The sequence below is a fragment of the Betta splendens genome, chromosome 8 (genome assembly GCF_900634795.4).
Source record: "Betta splendens chromosome 8, fBetSpl5.4, whole genome shotgun sequence".
NCBI classification, from domain to species: domain Eukaryota; kingdom Metazoa; phylum Chordata; class Actinopteri; order Anabantiformes; family Osphronemidae; genus Betta; species Betta splendens.
The window spans coordinates 15566624-15583158 of NC_040888.2; the positions used below are offsets into that span (position 1 = coordinate 15566624).

At 40.1% G+C, this 16535-nt stretch overlaps 2 long non-coding RNA genes across 3 annotated transcripts; one reads left to right on the top strand and one right to left on the bottom strand.

The window, feature by feature from the left end:
- Nucleotides 1–5625: 5625 nt before the first annotated feature.
- Nucleotides 5626–8776, bottom strand: LOC129604436 (uncharacterized). The gene is made up of 3 exons (XR_008695285.1): nucleotides 7434–8776; nucleotides 7112–7237; nucleotides 5626–6371 (listed from the first exon to the last, which is right to left on the bottom strand). It is a non-coding gene; the product is annotated as an uncharacterized LOC129604436 (long non-coding RNA).
- A 392-nt stretch (nucleotides 8777–9168) lies between these two features.
- Nucleotides 9169–10910, top strand: LOC129604431 (uncharacterized). Of its 2 annotated transcripts, none has more exons than XR_008695279.1 (3): nucleotides 9169–9304; nucleotides 10266–10367; nucleotides 10603–10910. It is a non-coding gene; the product is annotated as an uncharacterized LOC129604431 (long non-coding RNA). The 2 variants fall into 2 exon arrangements; XR_008695280.1 differs by lacking the exon at nucleotides 9169–9304 and adding an exon at nucleotides 9484–9642.
- The last annotated feature ends 5625 nt before the right edge of the window (nucleotides 10911–16535 follow it).

The following is a 16535-nucleotide window of genomic DNA, read 5'->3' on the forward strand; positions in this document are numbered from 1 at the left end:
TTTTGAAAGGATTAAGAGGAAGTGTGTGCTTAATTACTACACAACCCAATAGTGTAGTTGACTAATCAGTAATAAGCATGGAACTGCACTATACACTGAGCATCAGCAGTTGACCTGTCAGTCAAATCTGCACCTGCGTCGTCGCCATGGAGACGAAAAGCGGGAAAATCAGGCTCACTCTGCTCTGTGAAAGCAGACTTTTACCCTTGATAAATAGGCTTATTCCAGCAAAACCATAATACTTATTACAAAAATATTTTCATTTTATGAATGCCAAGGCTTCCCTGAACAACTGGAGTTAATTTGATGTTTGAGGACGAAAGCTTGTAGCCACAGTCGCAATTTCAAAATATGTCTCCTCCTGTTTTTTTCTCCAGACGTTTGCCGAAAATTATCGTTAGAGTCTATGGGAGAATGTCAGGATCTCTCTGAGCTTTGGTTGATAGCGACTAAAGTATAGGTCTGAGGGTATAGCCAGACACATCATTAGAAAGAAGACAAGTACGACTATGATTTAGAGAGTAAAAATTGAGGCTGTAGTGATGAGTTTTAGACAGAAGTTCTGTCTTTAAAGCGCGCTCTCGCACTCTAGCTGTGACATCAAGCACTCTACTGTAGCTCACACAGTACACACTAATGGAAAAGTTGAAAATGTAACAAAAAACACGCGATATTTTAACGCTGACAAGTTGAAAAGTATGGAATTCAATTCAATTCAATTCAATTTTATTTATATAGCGCCAAATCACAACAAAGTTATTTCAAGGCACTTTACAAAGTAAGGTTTAAAACCTCACACAACTAAACCCAACAAATCCCACATACAGCAAGCATTTAATTTGACAGCAACAGTGGAGAGGAAAAACTCCCTCTCTAACGAGGAAGAAACCTCCAGCAGAACCAGACTGGATGTGGGCGGCCATCTGCCTCGACCGGTTGGGGTGAGAGGATAGAGAGATAGAAAAGCACAGCAACAGCAACAAGCAACAACAAGCAACAACAGAGCACAGGCAGGATGGTAGGACCAGGGACTGGATGCAGGCAGGATGGTTGGATCCGCAGCTGCCCATCACAGACACCAAACTTTGAGTACAATGATACCTGTGGGTGAGGACAGAGAGGGAGAAAGAGTGGGGGTGGGGGGGAGAGAGGAGAGAAGCACAACTACTGGACAGAAAGAGACAAGGTTAGTTAAACATGGGACAATGATGGGAGGTTATGGGACAGAGGAGGTAGAAGGAAACAGAGGAGCTCAGTGTATAAATTAAGTCCCCCAGCAGTCTATGTCTATTGCAGCTTAACTAAGAGATGGTTCCTGTGACTAACAATAATTGCCAGTGACCTGAACCATCTCTAACTATAAGCTTTATCAAAAAGGAAGGTTTTAAGCCTAATCTTAAAGGTGGAGAGTGTGTCAGCTTCTCGAACCTGAAGAGGGAGCTGGTTCCAGAGGAGAGGAGCTTGGTAGCTAAAAGCTCTGCCCCCTGTTCTACATTTAAACACTCTAGGAACCGCAAGTAGCCCAGCGCTCTGAGAACGAAGTGTTCTGCTGGGAGCATAAGGAACTATAAGGTCTTTAAGATAAGAAGGAGCTTTATCATTGAGTACTTTGTATGTGAGTAGGAGAATTTTAAATTCTATCCTACATTTTACAGGCAGCCAGTGCAGAGAAGCTAATGTAGGAGAAATGTGATCTCTCTTTCTAAGTCCTGTCAGAACTCTGGCTGCAGCATTTTGAATGAGCTGTAGGTTTTTTAAGGAGCTGTTAGGACATCCTATGAGTAAGGAGTTACAGTAGTCCAGCCTAGAGGTAACAAATGCATGGATCAGTTTCTCTGCATCGCTCTGAGAGAGGATGCTTCTGATTTTAACTATATTTCTAAGGTGGAAGTAGGCGGTTCTGGAGATTTGTTTAATGTATGATGTAAAAGAGAGATCCTGGTCAAACATGACACCAAGGTTCCTCACAGTAGAATCTGAAGCTAATGTTATGCCATCCAGGGTGGCTATCTGACTCAATAGTGTCTCTCTCAGATTTTTAGGCCCAACAATAAGAATCTCGGTTTTATCTGAGTTTAGTTGAAGGAAGTTTTGGGACATCCAGGATTTGATGTCTTTTAAACAACCCTGAATTTTGACTAGTTGATCTGTTTCATTTGGTTCCAAGGACATGTATAGCTGAGTATCATCTGCGTAAAAATGAAAATTAATAGAATGCTTTCTAATAATCTCACCTAGAGGAGACATGTATAGGCTAAACAGAATTGGACCCAGCACAGAACCCTGTGGAACTCCATAGCTAATCCTTGTGCGTGTGGAGAATTTATCATTAACATGAACAAACTGGAATCTGTTCAACAAATAGGATTTAAACCATCCCAATGCTGTTCCATTAATCCCGATTCTATGTTCTAGTGTCTGTAATAGAATGTGATGATCAATTGTATCAAATGCAGCACTAAGATCTAACAGGACAAGGACAGAAACTAGACCATTGTCCGAAGCTAATAGAAGATCATTAGTGACTCTAACCAGAGCTGTTTCTGTGCTATGATGTTTTCTAAATCCTGACTGAAAATCTTCATACAGGTTATTCCCACTAAGGTGGTCAGATAATTGTTTAGCCACGATTTTTTCCAGAATCTTGGAAATAAAGGGTAAATTTGAAATGGGCCTATAGTTGGCTAGTTGTCCAGGGTCAAGGGTTGGTTTTTTCAATAGAGGTTTGACCACAGCCACCTTAAAGGCCTGTGGTACATAGCCTAGTTGTAAAGATTGGTTGATTTGATTTAATATGGATGAGCTGATTAAAGGTAGAACTTCTTTGAGTAATCTGGTTGGGATTGGATCTAAAAGACAAGTGGACGACTTGGAAGAGTTGATTATTGAGGTTAACTCCATATGAGTTATGGGGGAGAAGCTGTCTAGGTAAGACAGAGGATTTAATAAATTTAAAGTTAATGGATCTAGACAGTGCTTTCTGTCATTTGGAAGAAGTCGCTGCTGAATGTTTTTTCTAATGATAATAATTTTATTAGTAAAGTAGTTCATAAAGTCATTGCTGCTGAGATTTAAGGGGATAGTAGACTCAATACAGCTATGACTCTTTGTCAGCCTGGCTACAGTGCTGAAAAGAAACCTGGGGTTGTTTTTGTTTTCCTCAATTAGGGAGGAATAATATGTTTTTCTAGCAGCACAAAGTGCCTTTTTATATTTCATTAGACTGTCCTTCCATGCAATGCAGTTTACATTTATTTTGTTGGAACGCCACTGTCTTTCTAGTTGTCTAGTCCTTTGCTTTAGACTGCGGATGTCTGAGTTATACCACGGAGCTAACCTCCTCTGATTCACTGTCTTCTTCTTCAGAGGAGCCACTGTGTCTAACATTGTACGTAGAGAAGCTGCAGCATCATCTACAAGACAGTCAACCTGTTCATAAGGATTAAGGTGACTGTTCTCTGTGTATCTGCAAGACATTGAGGCAAAAGATGATGGAATCATCTGCTTGAATCTGGCAACAGCATTGTCAGATAAACATCTGCTATAGTAACATTTCTTTCCAGCTGTTATAGGGTCAGTTGTGCTAAATTCAAAAGTTAATAAGAAATGGTCAGATAACAGAGGGTTTTGGGGAAATTATCAATTTCAACTCCATATGTCAGGACAAGATCTAGGGTGTGGTTAAAACGATGAGTGGGTTGATTTACCTGCTGTGTAAAACCAATAGTGTCTATTAAGGAGTTAAAAGCAGTGCTGAGACAGTTGCTGTCAACATCTACATGAATGTTAAAGTCTCCCACTACAATGACTTTATCTGTGCTAAGAACTAAGTCAGATAAGAATTCAGAGAATTCAGTTAAGAACTCTGAATATGGAGCAGGAGGACGGTAAACAATACAAAACACAACTGGTTTCTGAGTTTTAGAGTCTGGGTGAGAAAGGCTCAGAGTGAGGCTCTCAAATGAGTTATAACTATGTTTAGGTTTAGGAGTAATTAATAAATCTGATTTATAAACTGCTGCTACTCCTCCACCTCTACCTGTACTTCTGTTGACATGGTCAACAGGTTTGTCTTCGTCTATTTAGATGATATTCTCATTTTTTCTAAAGACCCGCGACAACATGAGGTGCACGTGAGAGCAGTTCTGATGAGACTTCACTATTCGTGAAGGCTGAGAAATGTGAATTTCACACAGCTAAGACTTCGTTCTTAGGGTTTTGTTCGGAACCAGGGAAGCTGGCGATGGATCCGGGCAAAGTGGCGGCTGTGACAGATTGGCCGGAGCCGAGGGATCGTAAGCAGCTGCAGCGGTTTCTGGGGTTTGCCAATTTTTACAGGCGTTTCATGATGAACTTCAGCAAGGTGGCGGCTCCTCTTAATGCCCTCACCTCCTCTAAGGCTCTGTTTGTTTGGTCGGCGACCGAGAAGGGAGCCTTTGAGCTACTGAAGTCCCGAATTACGTCCGCGCCCATCCTCTGTCTCCCCGATCCTCAGAGGCTATTAATAGTGGAGACGGATGCCTCCAGCACCGGGGTTTGGGGCAGTTCTGTCACAACGCAGCGAACAGAATGGTAAGGTGCATCCATGTGCGTTCTTTTCCCGCAAACTGAACTGTGCAGAGAGGAGCTATGATGTGGGCAACCGGGATCTGCTGCCAGTTAAATGTAGAGTAGTTCATTTTTTAAATATTATAGATTATTATGCGTCTTTGCTCACTAGTGCGAGCTAGTGTTTGTTGTCAATTGCCGAAGCTGCTGATGTCAACAAACAGTTCCCAGGCCAGCCGAGAGACACAGTCCCTCCTCCAGCCAATCCAATACGACAATATGACTATAATAACATAAAATAAATAATAAATCTCTGTTATAAATGTATTTTATAATGCTATCTCTACTTGTCTTCCGGTTTGTTGGTCATGAAGAAAAAATACAAATCAAACGTCACGGTCACTGAATCCAACAGCAAAACTGGCTACCTCGTCCTCATAGTGGAGTTCAACCATACGTTTGATCCAAAATCTGACTCTGGAGTCGAAGTGGAGGCTGTTGAAGTGGTTACACTTCGACTGGCGCAAGGTACGTCTAACTGGCAGATTCACGTTTAATTTAATTTATTGATTTATATAATATGCAACTTGATTAGCTGCTAACGCTGATACTAATGGTTGCAAATTAGCAGCCTGAATTAATACAACAGAATATTCATAACACGACTACAGCTTGTTTGGGAGCATAGCTTGATAAACTAATATGAACTCATTTTTACATGTTTCTTTCTTTCTCGTTCTGCTGCTGTGTAAAAAAAATAATTTTTCTATAAGGGGATCTTCAGCTGCAGCTTATATTTTGCTGTATTTGTCTGTAATTAAGTGCCAATGTAGGAACAGTGAATGCCTACAGAGGCATGGTGTGACAGCAACTATTGCTTTCAAGATATTGCATGTGTTTATTACTTTCATTAATAAATTAAAATTTCGATAAATCTTACCTCAAGACACCTGAACCAGTTGCCAAACCTACTGTTATGTAGGGTTGATGATCCAGGACTGGAGTCAGTATGATTGAATGTGTATTCATTACAGAACACATTTAATATACAGTATATCAGACAATTAAACATGCATGGAATAAATCAGTATCTCAGAAATTCATAAAAAACTTTAGAACATTTTACTATTTACAGATTAATCATAATGTACCTGGGAACTCTGGATTACAAACATAGTTTTGTTTCTAAATATATATTGACCTAATATTTTTTTAATTGCTTTTAGTAAGGTGTATGATATATCAAGTGCTAATATATAACTAATGGAAATGTAGTAGCAATCTCAAGTTGTTGCAGGTATCTAGCCTAGAAGTCTTGTCAGCTGGTGCTAGGGACTTCTAGGGCGGAGAGTCCAAGTCATCCCGCCTTCACTGGTCTGGATCAGGACAGTGTTTCCTGAGGGACAAGGCACCTATGTTGGACTTAGACCGCCTGTGAAAAACCTAAATTATTGTTTTTTGACAATACCTCAATAAAAGCTGAAATATTATAAAACATTTGTCTGTTTTCCCTCATTAGGTATATACATACAAAAATAGTTCAGTGAAACAGCATTAGTCAAAGCCAACTTTATTTTGAACCAATGCACGAGCACTATAATGGTGGATAAGTTACCGTCACAGTTCAATTTGCAGACCACAATATGAACGGGTAGGATTCATAGTTATGTTGAAAGCATAGTTTCTGGAGTGGAACAGGTACAGTCATGGGCAGTTGGCTGGGGAGATGTGAGGATCTTTTTTGTCTTTACGTGTTGGAAGACATTGAAAGCAGTGCAGCTGCTGTACAGATGGAGGATGCAGCTGTTTTCCTTGACACCACTCTAGAAGGTATAAGGAATAGAATAGCAGATTAATGAAATGACCAGTATTTCCTATGTATCTCACAACCTTTACAGATCTAAACAATAAATAGAGGTAATTAGATCAGTTTTAATGGTGTTTGGAGCTGTAATGGAAAAATTTTGCCTTTGTGCTATTTCTTATCCAACACAGTCGTCGTGTGCTGATCTGATGTTCCATTTGACTGACTAATTTATAATATATGTTTGTCTTTTACACCCGGTCTCTGGCTCCTTCCTATCTGACTCCCCACCAGACCCAAGGCTGGTAAAGCGAATGCATCTTGTCTTGGAAGCTCGGTGTTCCTTCCTTTGGATAACAAGACATGACGATGCAGAAGTGAGAAAGCAAACATTCTCACTCACAGCGAGATAAAGTGGCACAAACAATTCCATTGCTGCAGAGAGACATTCCACCAGAGCCAGAGAAAGGGGTTAAAAGGCAGAAGCAACTTGAGGATCACGGGCTCTTTGCATCACACCTTTGTGGTGTGTGCACTGATCTCCCCAGCTGGTTTTTGGTTTATTGATGTGCACGATCAACATCCATGCTTTTTATTTGCTTTCCCCATTATTTTTATTTTCTTTATTATTTCAATAAATCGCACAAAAGGACAACTATCTCATCTGCTTCTTTATGGGAAATTTCCACCACAGAGCAAATACGTTTTCAACTTATTTTATAGTGCTGGTTTGTTAAATCTTAGCATGACATTAATTACCTCCTTTCTGTCAGGTTGCTCAAATTCTGCTCAGAGGGCCGGTGGGACAGGGATGCTTACAAGGTCCAGCAGGACTTTATTGAAGATGGTCTCCATCACATTTTCCACATGATCTGCACAATAACACTAGAGGTACAAATTACCCGTCAACAGACTAAAATATCAAAATAAGTTGACCAACTGCATACAGAGTAAATACATAGACAATAATATAGATCAGATTATGAATACCACAACTACTGAAATGTGAAATGCAAAATCTCTGTCAAATAAAGCTGCATATTGGCCAACAAATGATTATACTGCTGTTAAATGCACATACCTTTGCTCCTGAGGTGAGCAACAACTCTTCTACAAGGTAGCCGCTTGTCCACAGCCTGCAGTGGCGTCAGTTTGAGAAGCAACCTCCTCGCGTTTCGGTAGCTGGCATGCGTCAGCCTGTATAAAAAAAAAAAACATGTCACGTTTACAGCTAAAATAGCTGACTAGATAAGCAACAACACACGTTAGACTTAGATAGAACTTGCAATAACCCAAGTTCATGGGTCTACTCGGGCTACAACATACACACGATAGGCTCGGTAATAATAAGAAACGCAGCTGACTCTCACAACTTACTAGCGCTAGCCGCTACACTGCTCTACCATCGAGCTAGCAGCTACAATGTGGGCTGAGTGAATGACCTCCATATATCACACGATTTGAACCGGACAAATGCTGGAGAGGCTTGGACTCATCCAAATTGCGTGTCAGCACCTTGCAACACTGTCTCTCTCTGTCGCTGTAGCTGTTAGATTCAACGGTTCTAGCAATTGGCATTTCTTACACAGGAGCGGAGCTACTTTATAAACAAAGAAACTTCTGGAGTACATACAGATGGAGCGGCAAATTTTCATTGCCTCGTTGCTGCAGGATTTCACACTGATCTTGTCATGACATTAGCATGACTTAGGTATCATTCCACCAAGCCCCCCTACACCAGTCATGACCCCCCACTGTGATGTACTTAATGCGTGGCTGCCTTGTTAACGCCCCCTAAAACTTTTTTAAGAAATGACCTGCAATTGCACATTCATGCACCAGGTGGAGCAGTGATGTGTAATCCAGGCCCACAGGCAGATTAGAAGTGAACAGAAATGAGCGTCTTAAATGTAAAGTCGTTTATAACTGAATATAAAGTTATTTATGTCTAAGCAGGTAGAAAATTACAGGTGTTATGAATACAACACCCTTTAGTCAAACATTCAGTCAACATCCACATGGATATTTTATTTGTTTTAATTATACTGTATTGTATGTATTACTGTATTGTAATATTTAGCTTTAAATTTACTGGCATTTTTTGACAACTGACAAATACCAAAAGCTTCCTTAGTCTGAGGGAAGTTCCATATCATCCTTCAGTTTGGCTTCACTTCACACTTGCGAAGAAGTGGCTCGTTACGTGAACAAAAGACACAAAAGTAAGTAGGTGTGATGAACCCTCCCCCAAGAAGGACACCAGACTGAAAGAGTTGACATGACTCAACTTCCACACAACTTCACGTGAGCCATATATATATATAATATATAATAGCCAAATATATTTGTAAACTGCTTAAAAAGAAAATTCTTCATGGATCCATAACTTTAAAGGGCTCATATCATGCAAAATCCACTTTTTAGACATTTTGGAGTGTTCCTATGACTCTATGGGTCACATATACACACACTGAGCACGGTAGAAATGCATTTCCTGCTTTTTTCACATTTTGAAAACGTAAATTTTCTCACCCAATGAAAACAGACCACGACCTACTCTGAGGCCGTGTCCCAGTTGTCGTCACCTTGGTCGGAAGTTCTCCCTGCAAATCCTGAACCACCACCCCCACAATGATCCCGAACCAAAACTGGACTTCCGCCATTTCCCCCCTCTCACTCACCGTGAACAGACCAGCACGGCAGCGCCCAAGTCCTCCCATAGAAATAGTTCGGTTCTTGGGTGTTCTAACCAACACCAAAGTCTATTCACTTTAACAAGGGATCAACAAGTGAGGATTTGTGGGTCACTTTTATTTTTAACGGACCGGTGCCAGAAACACTGCCTATACGTATGTGCATTTCAAACGAGGGTGCGTACAATGCTGGATTAGTTTAACGGCTCCTGTTGGAAAAAAAGGATCTATTCCTACAGTCCGTCATCCACTCACTGCAGTAAGTACATGCTTGATATTTATAATGTTTTAAAATGTTAGTTTGTCCGTTTAAATGTAGTAACCTATGTGTGGGGCAAGTTACTAGCTAGCTATGCTAACGGCTACAGCCAGTCGACCGAGCCTTTGTCCCCTTCAAATGTGCTCATGTGGGCTCCTGCAGCCACACACCTGTGTGGAGAAAAGCTAATGGCTAACGGCATCGAGCAGCTACAGGCAGGGAGCGGTGGGTCTAGCGTCTGTCCTTTTTCTGTAATCTCATACACCTGCGGGGAACAGCTGATCGTTATCGCCCTTCCAGCGGCGACAGGCAGGAAGCGGTGGATCTAGCTCGCTGTAGTAAGTTTGTGCTTGATACTTGTGATATCTAAATATGTTAGTTGGGTCTGTTTAAAATGCAGTAACCCACGTGTGAGACAAGCTAATCGCTAGCGTCGCTAACGGCTACAGTGAGTCAACCGAGCCTTTGTCCCTTTCAAATGTGCTACTCTGAGTTGGTGCAATCACACACCTGTGTGGGGAACAGCTAATAGCGATGGGCCTTCGATCGGCGACAGGCAGGAAGCGGTGGATCGAGCTTTTGTCCTGTTGACGTGCTGCCGCTCCTGTTTGTGTTGCGTTAGCCGTTAGCATGTCTTTAGGCCTTTGCACTATAGAGCTACAGCTGGTCGATCGCTACAAAAAGAACCTGCAGATGAACGCGGTTGTGTTTGTTATTACCCCGTCCTGTGTCAGAGCCTAAATCAACTTGTGATTTGGGGTTATGTCATTGTTCTATCAAATTCTAACATGATTAGTTGGAATGATTACTGTGTTGTGTTGCAAGCTTAGTTGCTAATTAGTCACATCTCTACAATAACTGCTGCTTATCTGGTCAGTAACCTACAGCTTGTACCATAGCCATTATATTTGTAGGACCAATACAATTTACAGTAAATGTAACAGTCTTTTCTATACTGTAGGGAGCCACATCCCAGTTACCTACATGCAAGGAGGCTGCCAAACAGAGAAATCACTGCAGACTGTTGGTACACGGACATCTGCTGCCCAGCTCAGGAGTAAAGGTATGTAAGTTTGTATGTACCAACAGTAAGATAGGCAATAGAAGATTTTAATTGGTATATACTGTTTAGATTTTATATTTGAATTGTAACAACTGTTTATCTGTTGTTTTAGCACAGACAGGCCTGTCCTCTTGTGTGGTTTAATTTTTTTTCTGGTATTGTGTGTTCTTACATTAGAGAAGGTTTTGACCTACATAATAATGAACATTTCACTAATCTACAATTCTGATTGCAGTACCTTTTTGTTTTGATGAGGTGATGGTGAGGACAGCCACAGCTTCCATCTGGTAGAGGACTGCTTCCGCTCAGTCTTCCAAATAGTGATGAGAACAAGGATCACCACATCTCCCTGTTTACCCTACTTTCATGCATTTCGTCTGCAAGGCCCTGCAAAAGCTTCTCCTTCGTCCTCAAACCCCCAGACTTCTTAATTAACTCAGTAACCTATACATTGCACATTGGAGTGTGAAGGTAACAGTTTGTTCTAGCTTTGGAGTAGTGGTGCATTTTTTTGGTTTACAATAAAGTTGGCTTTAACTATTATGTATTTCACTGAACTCTGTTTCTGAAGGGAAAACACTTTTATTCAGGAAATCATAGTATTGAAATTACATGTTTTTTCTCTTTCTAATATGGTAAGCTATAAAGTTAAAGCGGCCATAAATAAAAAGCATATAAATTATATATAAATAAAAAATAAAAAAATTCTTTGAGTATTGCACTCACAAAAACAAATTTTTACTCAAATGGTAAAGGAGTTATTCCACAGGTGGTTTACATCCATCATACAATGAGTGTTTTAGTGTTTTATCCATCAGGAAACTCTGCCTTCATCTACAACCAAAGCATGAAGAGATGGCAACTCAGATTCTTCACCCTAGGAATCCTCAGCACCAGCTCACTAGCCTCTGTAGATTAGATACCTGTAACAACTTCAGATACAGAGACATATTACTGTCAGATTTAACAAGAATGACAAAAAACAATTAAAAGCAGTAAAAATACGTTAGGTCAATATATAATTTGAACCAATGCTTTTTGTTCCCAGGTAGGTCATGCAGTGATTGCTCTAAATATTAATGCACATTTTTAAATAAAATTATGTCAGAGCAGCAGCACGAGTAAGACAAAACAGTGAAATGTGTAAATGTAAAATGTATTTATATTATTTCAGCTATGCTCTCAAACTTATTTATTTGTATAACGTGAGCTAAAGTAGTGTTATCTATTAACGAGAGTTTTCCAGGTAAGTCGTGTTGTGAATATTGAAGCTGCACACGCCATTTAGCATACGCATTAGCAACCGCTAGTCACTTTGCAAATTACATAAATCAATTAAATTGAAGTAAATGCGACATTACCAATGAGACACATCTTGCATCAGCCGAAATGTGGCGACTTCAACAGCCTCCTCTTCAGCTTCAGGGTCAGATTCGGGATCGTAGACGTATGGTTCTACTACGCTACGAACCAGCTGGCTGGTTAACGTCGTGCAGTCCTGTAGCGGGTCTTCTTCTTCTGTGGAGGATTGCGGTGGATTGTATTCTCAACGTCGCACTACTGCCACCTATTGTATCCTAACCGTGCGGTGGCTCGTATCCATGGAGCCAAAAAACAACAACAACAAAAAAGGTATGCGCTTCCGCACAGAGGTGTGGCGAGCAGCTTCGCTTGCGACACGCCCAGAAAACACAGCGTTTGCTGATGGGGAGTGAAAACAACATATTGACAGGGGCAGTGTGGACGATCTAAAGAGTTTTATGGAATGAAAATTTACAGAGACCTTACTGAGACATTAAAGTCCAATATTCTTTAGAGTGAAAAGCTGTATGATCAGGGAGCTTTAAAGGTTCCACTCAAATCAAGGCTCTGTTAACATAATGCTGTATAAAGAATTTAGTTACTGTCCATACAGTAGGTCTCCCTCAGAGGACCAACAGCCTAGTGGTTAAGGCACAGGAGCTCCCAGCTAGAGACTCCTGGTGTAAACCTGCCTCTGGTGTCTTTTGTTTACCACACAAATTCAAGTGACACAAAATACAGAGATCTGCATACATATGTGTTATGAGTTATGCCAGCTGATATTCTTTCAGTTCTGTGTCATTTTAGTCACCTTTTACTGCCAAATGTCACCGCAATCGGCTGATTGTGACTGCTCAATACTTTTCAATTCAACCTACAGACTTTTTTAAAGCAGAAATATTACCAAAAGTGCAGGAACCTTCAGTCTGTGTAAAGTTAGGCACTATCCTCTATTTACAATAGGCTTCACTTCACACCTGTAAAGAACTGGCTCATCAGTTGAACAAAGGACTGTAAGATGGTGTGAAAACTATGTCCCCCATGAAGGACATATAATGTAGAAGCTCCTTGAGAAACATTTCTGCTCTAAAAGAATGTAGTGACCCAACTTTCAGACAACTTGGTTTAGAAAATGGTCAAATGAATGGACGTTTATAAAATCTGTAAATAAAACTTGTTAAAAAGAAAGTGTTAAGTCTATGGCTTTAGGATATAAAGGTTTCTTATTTTAAACCACCAACCAACAAAAACAGTTTAGTTAAAAACTGTGGGTGAGAAGTTGTGTGCTTTAACCACTAGGCTCTTATAAGTGATGGATGGATAAGGTAGTTCACAAATGTATCTGGTTACATCACATCAGGTAACAGCACTGCAGGACTCTGGTGCTTTGGGGAGAAGGGGGTGGTGTGAAACCAGTCTAACTAGTGCTGTGGATTGGTCGTTCTGTCTGAAAAGAGGCTTTCTATTGTTATGTTCATCTAAGCTTGATTAGAACATTGAAATGTTCTTTTTTTAATTTAAAACAGCTCCTGAAGCAGGCAGACTGACACACACTACATTCAAGTGAATATGAATAATTAATAGAATGAGAATTTAATAATTTCATTAGGTACTTTTGTGAAGTCCAATTCAACCCAATACAGCCAGTAACTGATAAACCTCCAGAAGGTAGTTTGGCAGCTGGCAGCATGGGCTGCCGATGCTTATCTATGATTAAAGAAAAGTTAGTGCAACATTCAATTCTGAAATGAAGTCAACTTTTCGAGTTTTCTCAACTTTTTAGTTGACTGTTTAGACAGACTATTGTCTGTCTGTCTGTTTGTCTGTCTGCCCTAGCAAACAGTGTAGAACTGACGTTATCAGATCTATGTCCGGTTCTCAGAACTGTGCCTATACTTGCTGTTTGAACCTAACTCTACAGGTCAGATACTAAAGCTCCACCTTTTGGTTTTACCCTGCAATTGCATCTTTGGTGCTAAAATGGGGGTGGCCTCATTAACATTTTTAACACCTTCCCCAAACAGACCAAGGAGGGGGGCTGCTGACAGTCGGCTGATGAGGGTGTGATAAGTGTGTAATCAGCGTCAGAAAGGTGACTGACAGTCGACTGAAATCACCGAAAATGAACCGCTCCATCTGTACATCAAATAAGAATCATGTTTGGGGAAGCAGTGAGTGGATAACGTCTTGAGGAACAGGGCGCTTCTTCAACCTGAGTGACCTCTTCTTTTGTCTTTTAAATGGCGGGTGGCAACCAACTGAAAGGTGCATTAGCGCTACCTCCTATGGTAGACTGCGCAATGAGTGTCTTCTCTTTCTTTTGTCTGTGACTGGAGTGACTGAAACAAAATGTTTCAGGTTCATTTAGGGGTCCAGGTTTGTCTGGGGGGGGGGCGAAGCTGGTTCTGTGATTGGTCAAAGCGAATGCAGACGTATCCAGTCCGCCAAATTTGAAACGATGTGAAGCGAACCGGATTGGATAAACTCTCAAAAATGAGAGCCCATCTGCAACTTCATCCAAGAGAAACTGGCCATTGAATATTAGTGGTGTACACCTATGCAAAGATAAACAATGGCAAACACACCAGTTGATCTTTAGCAGGCTGGCTCTGCCCCCCTTTCAGCCTGACTGTTGCTGGTGCCGGTACAGTGAAAACCAGGAAACACTGTAGTCTGTGAGCCCATGGCAATTAGCCAGGGCAGCTTAAAATTACCTGTTTTACATCATCTTGGCAGATTGATGCAGAGGAAAAAATGATAATTTCTCTGCATAGAAAATATGGAGGAATCTGAGTGTCCCTTCAGTTATAGATACTACTCGACATGTTTTTGGTCAACCCTCATTTGTGAAGTGTTCCTTTAAATTGTAATCCTCACCTACTGTATGGTCGTTTGTTTCTTTGTTCTTTTAGAACAGTGGCTGTTACCTGTTTCCAGATATGAAATGCATGTTGTTGTGCTCCAGGTGGAGTTCTTTCAGAGCCGACAGACCACAGAGAAATCAACACTAAGAGTAGTCAACTGGTTCCAACTGAGCTCAAGCTTTTCCAGGAAGGACAATGAGAAAAATGCCTGTTATCAAATACAAACAATTTTAAATAGTTCATTCTTTAACTTTCTCTTTAGATGACAGTTCACCTGCCTCTCAGTTAAATGAAAAGCGAACAAGGAAATGTTTTCAGTGTACATGACTACTAGTTTTCATACTCTCATTTGTACACCATCTCACATGTTGACTTTATTACATATCAATAATAGAAATCCTTTTGATGTGTTTGCATATAGACTATGACTACCCCACACAATCTTCATTTTTAAAGCAATCTTTAAAACAAAAGTCAAAGATCTTACCCACCTGACATCTTATCTACAATCTTTTACAAACCAATTGCTTCATCCTATGGTAACAATAAAACCTAGCAAAGGGTCATTAAGTGGGTTATAAATGTTCAAATATATCAGACATGCCTTCCTCAAACATTTATTTAAAAGTGTTTAAACATCAATTTATTTTTATCTGTGGTTGTATTTCTGTATCTGACTGTTGCTAAGTACTAGCACATGCAGGGACCATAGTCATTCACTGGAGTGAATGCTCGGGTGCCAATCTTAGTCAAATTGTTTTCTACAAGTTCCAGCAGCCATGTGCCATGTGGAAGGCCCCTGGGAACATGTTCAAAGCCAAGGGCATGACAGTCCACTAAGTCAGCATGCTCGTAACAAACACATTGGTTTGGACACAACTGCAAGCACTTGACTGATGGGAGCAGGAATGAAGCAGGGTTGAACACAAGAAACAAAGAAAGAAGAAAGTCCAGAAAAGGAGACACATTTTCCTGGACTGAAGCAGGAGTGAGGGTAACTCATTCAGAGGAGAAACACAAAAAGTGGAGAGCTTGGTGCATGAATTCTACGGGTGTCCTCAAAAAGGCTCACAACTGGTGGAGAAGAAGCTGTAAATTATAAAAGTAAACAAAATGTTAATTTGTTGTGCATTTTTATAGTATATTGTTTAAAGTATGTTGGATGTGACCGATTGAGCTAAAAATAAATTTGGTGAATGTTCTAAAGCTGGAAAACTAAATAGTGCTTGGTACAGTACGTCTGATGAAAAGGAGAATAACTTAGTGGAAACAGTGATTGATTATTAAAGTTAACAATTAAAGTATATACGGTCAAAACCGTGTAGTTCTGTGTAACAATGTCTGTACTGGTTATTCACATTTTTCATGAAAAGATACTCATTATTATGCATGCTTTCTGAGTAAGGGAAAACATTTAACATACAGTATTGACAGGTACTATATATATGTGGGTCATTGAATATTTACAACACTCAATGCTCCTATGGAGCTTTTTTGTTTACAATGAATGTTTACAACACTCAATACAACACTCATAGAAGCATCTTTAATGTCACATACATTTCTATTTACTTGCCTTTGTATAGGGGAAGCACAGTTCATTTGACCTTTCTATCAATATTGCGAACTAGCTTTTAAGTTATCATCAAGCTCAAAAGTAAAATCCTTGTTTTGAAATCTTTTATTTTTGTTTCACCCTTTTTTTAGCATCTAAATATATTTATATAATCAAGGTGCTTAGGAACCAATAAGATTAAATTCAGGGAACATCTGTTAGGACAAGCTGAATCAAAAATGGATTTTTAGCAAAACTGTCAAATTCACTGGAACATTTATACTTTTCTCTTAGTTCTGTCCCCATTCCACTTAATCAATATTAACAACAACTGAAATTTATATTTTACATAACAGACTACACTTCCCAAAGTCAAATCAATATATGTACTGGTGCAATTCCATTCTCTGTGACTTACATGAGGGCAATGAATCCAGACAGATCAAT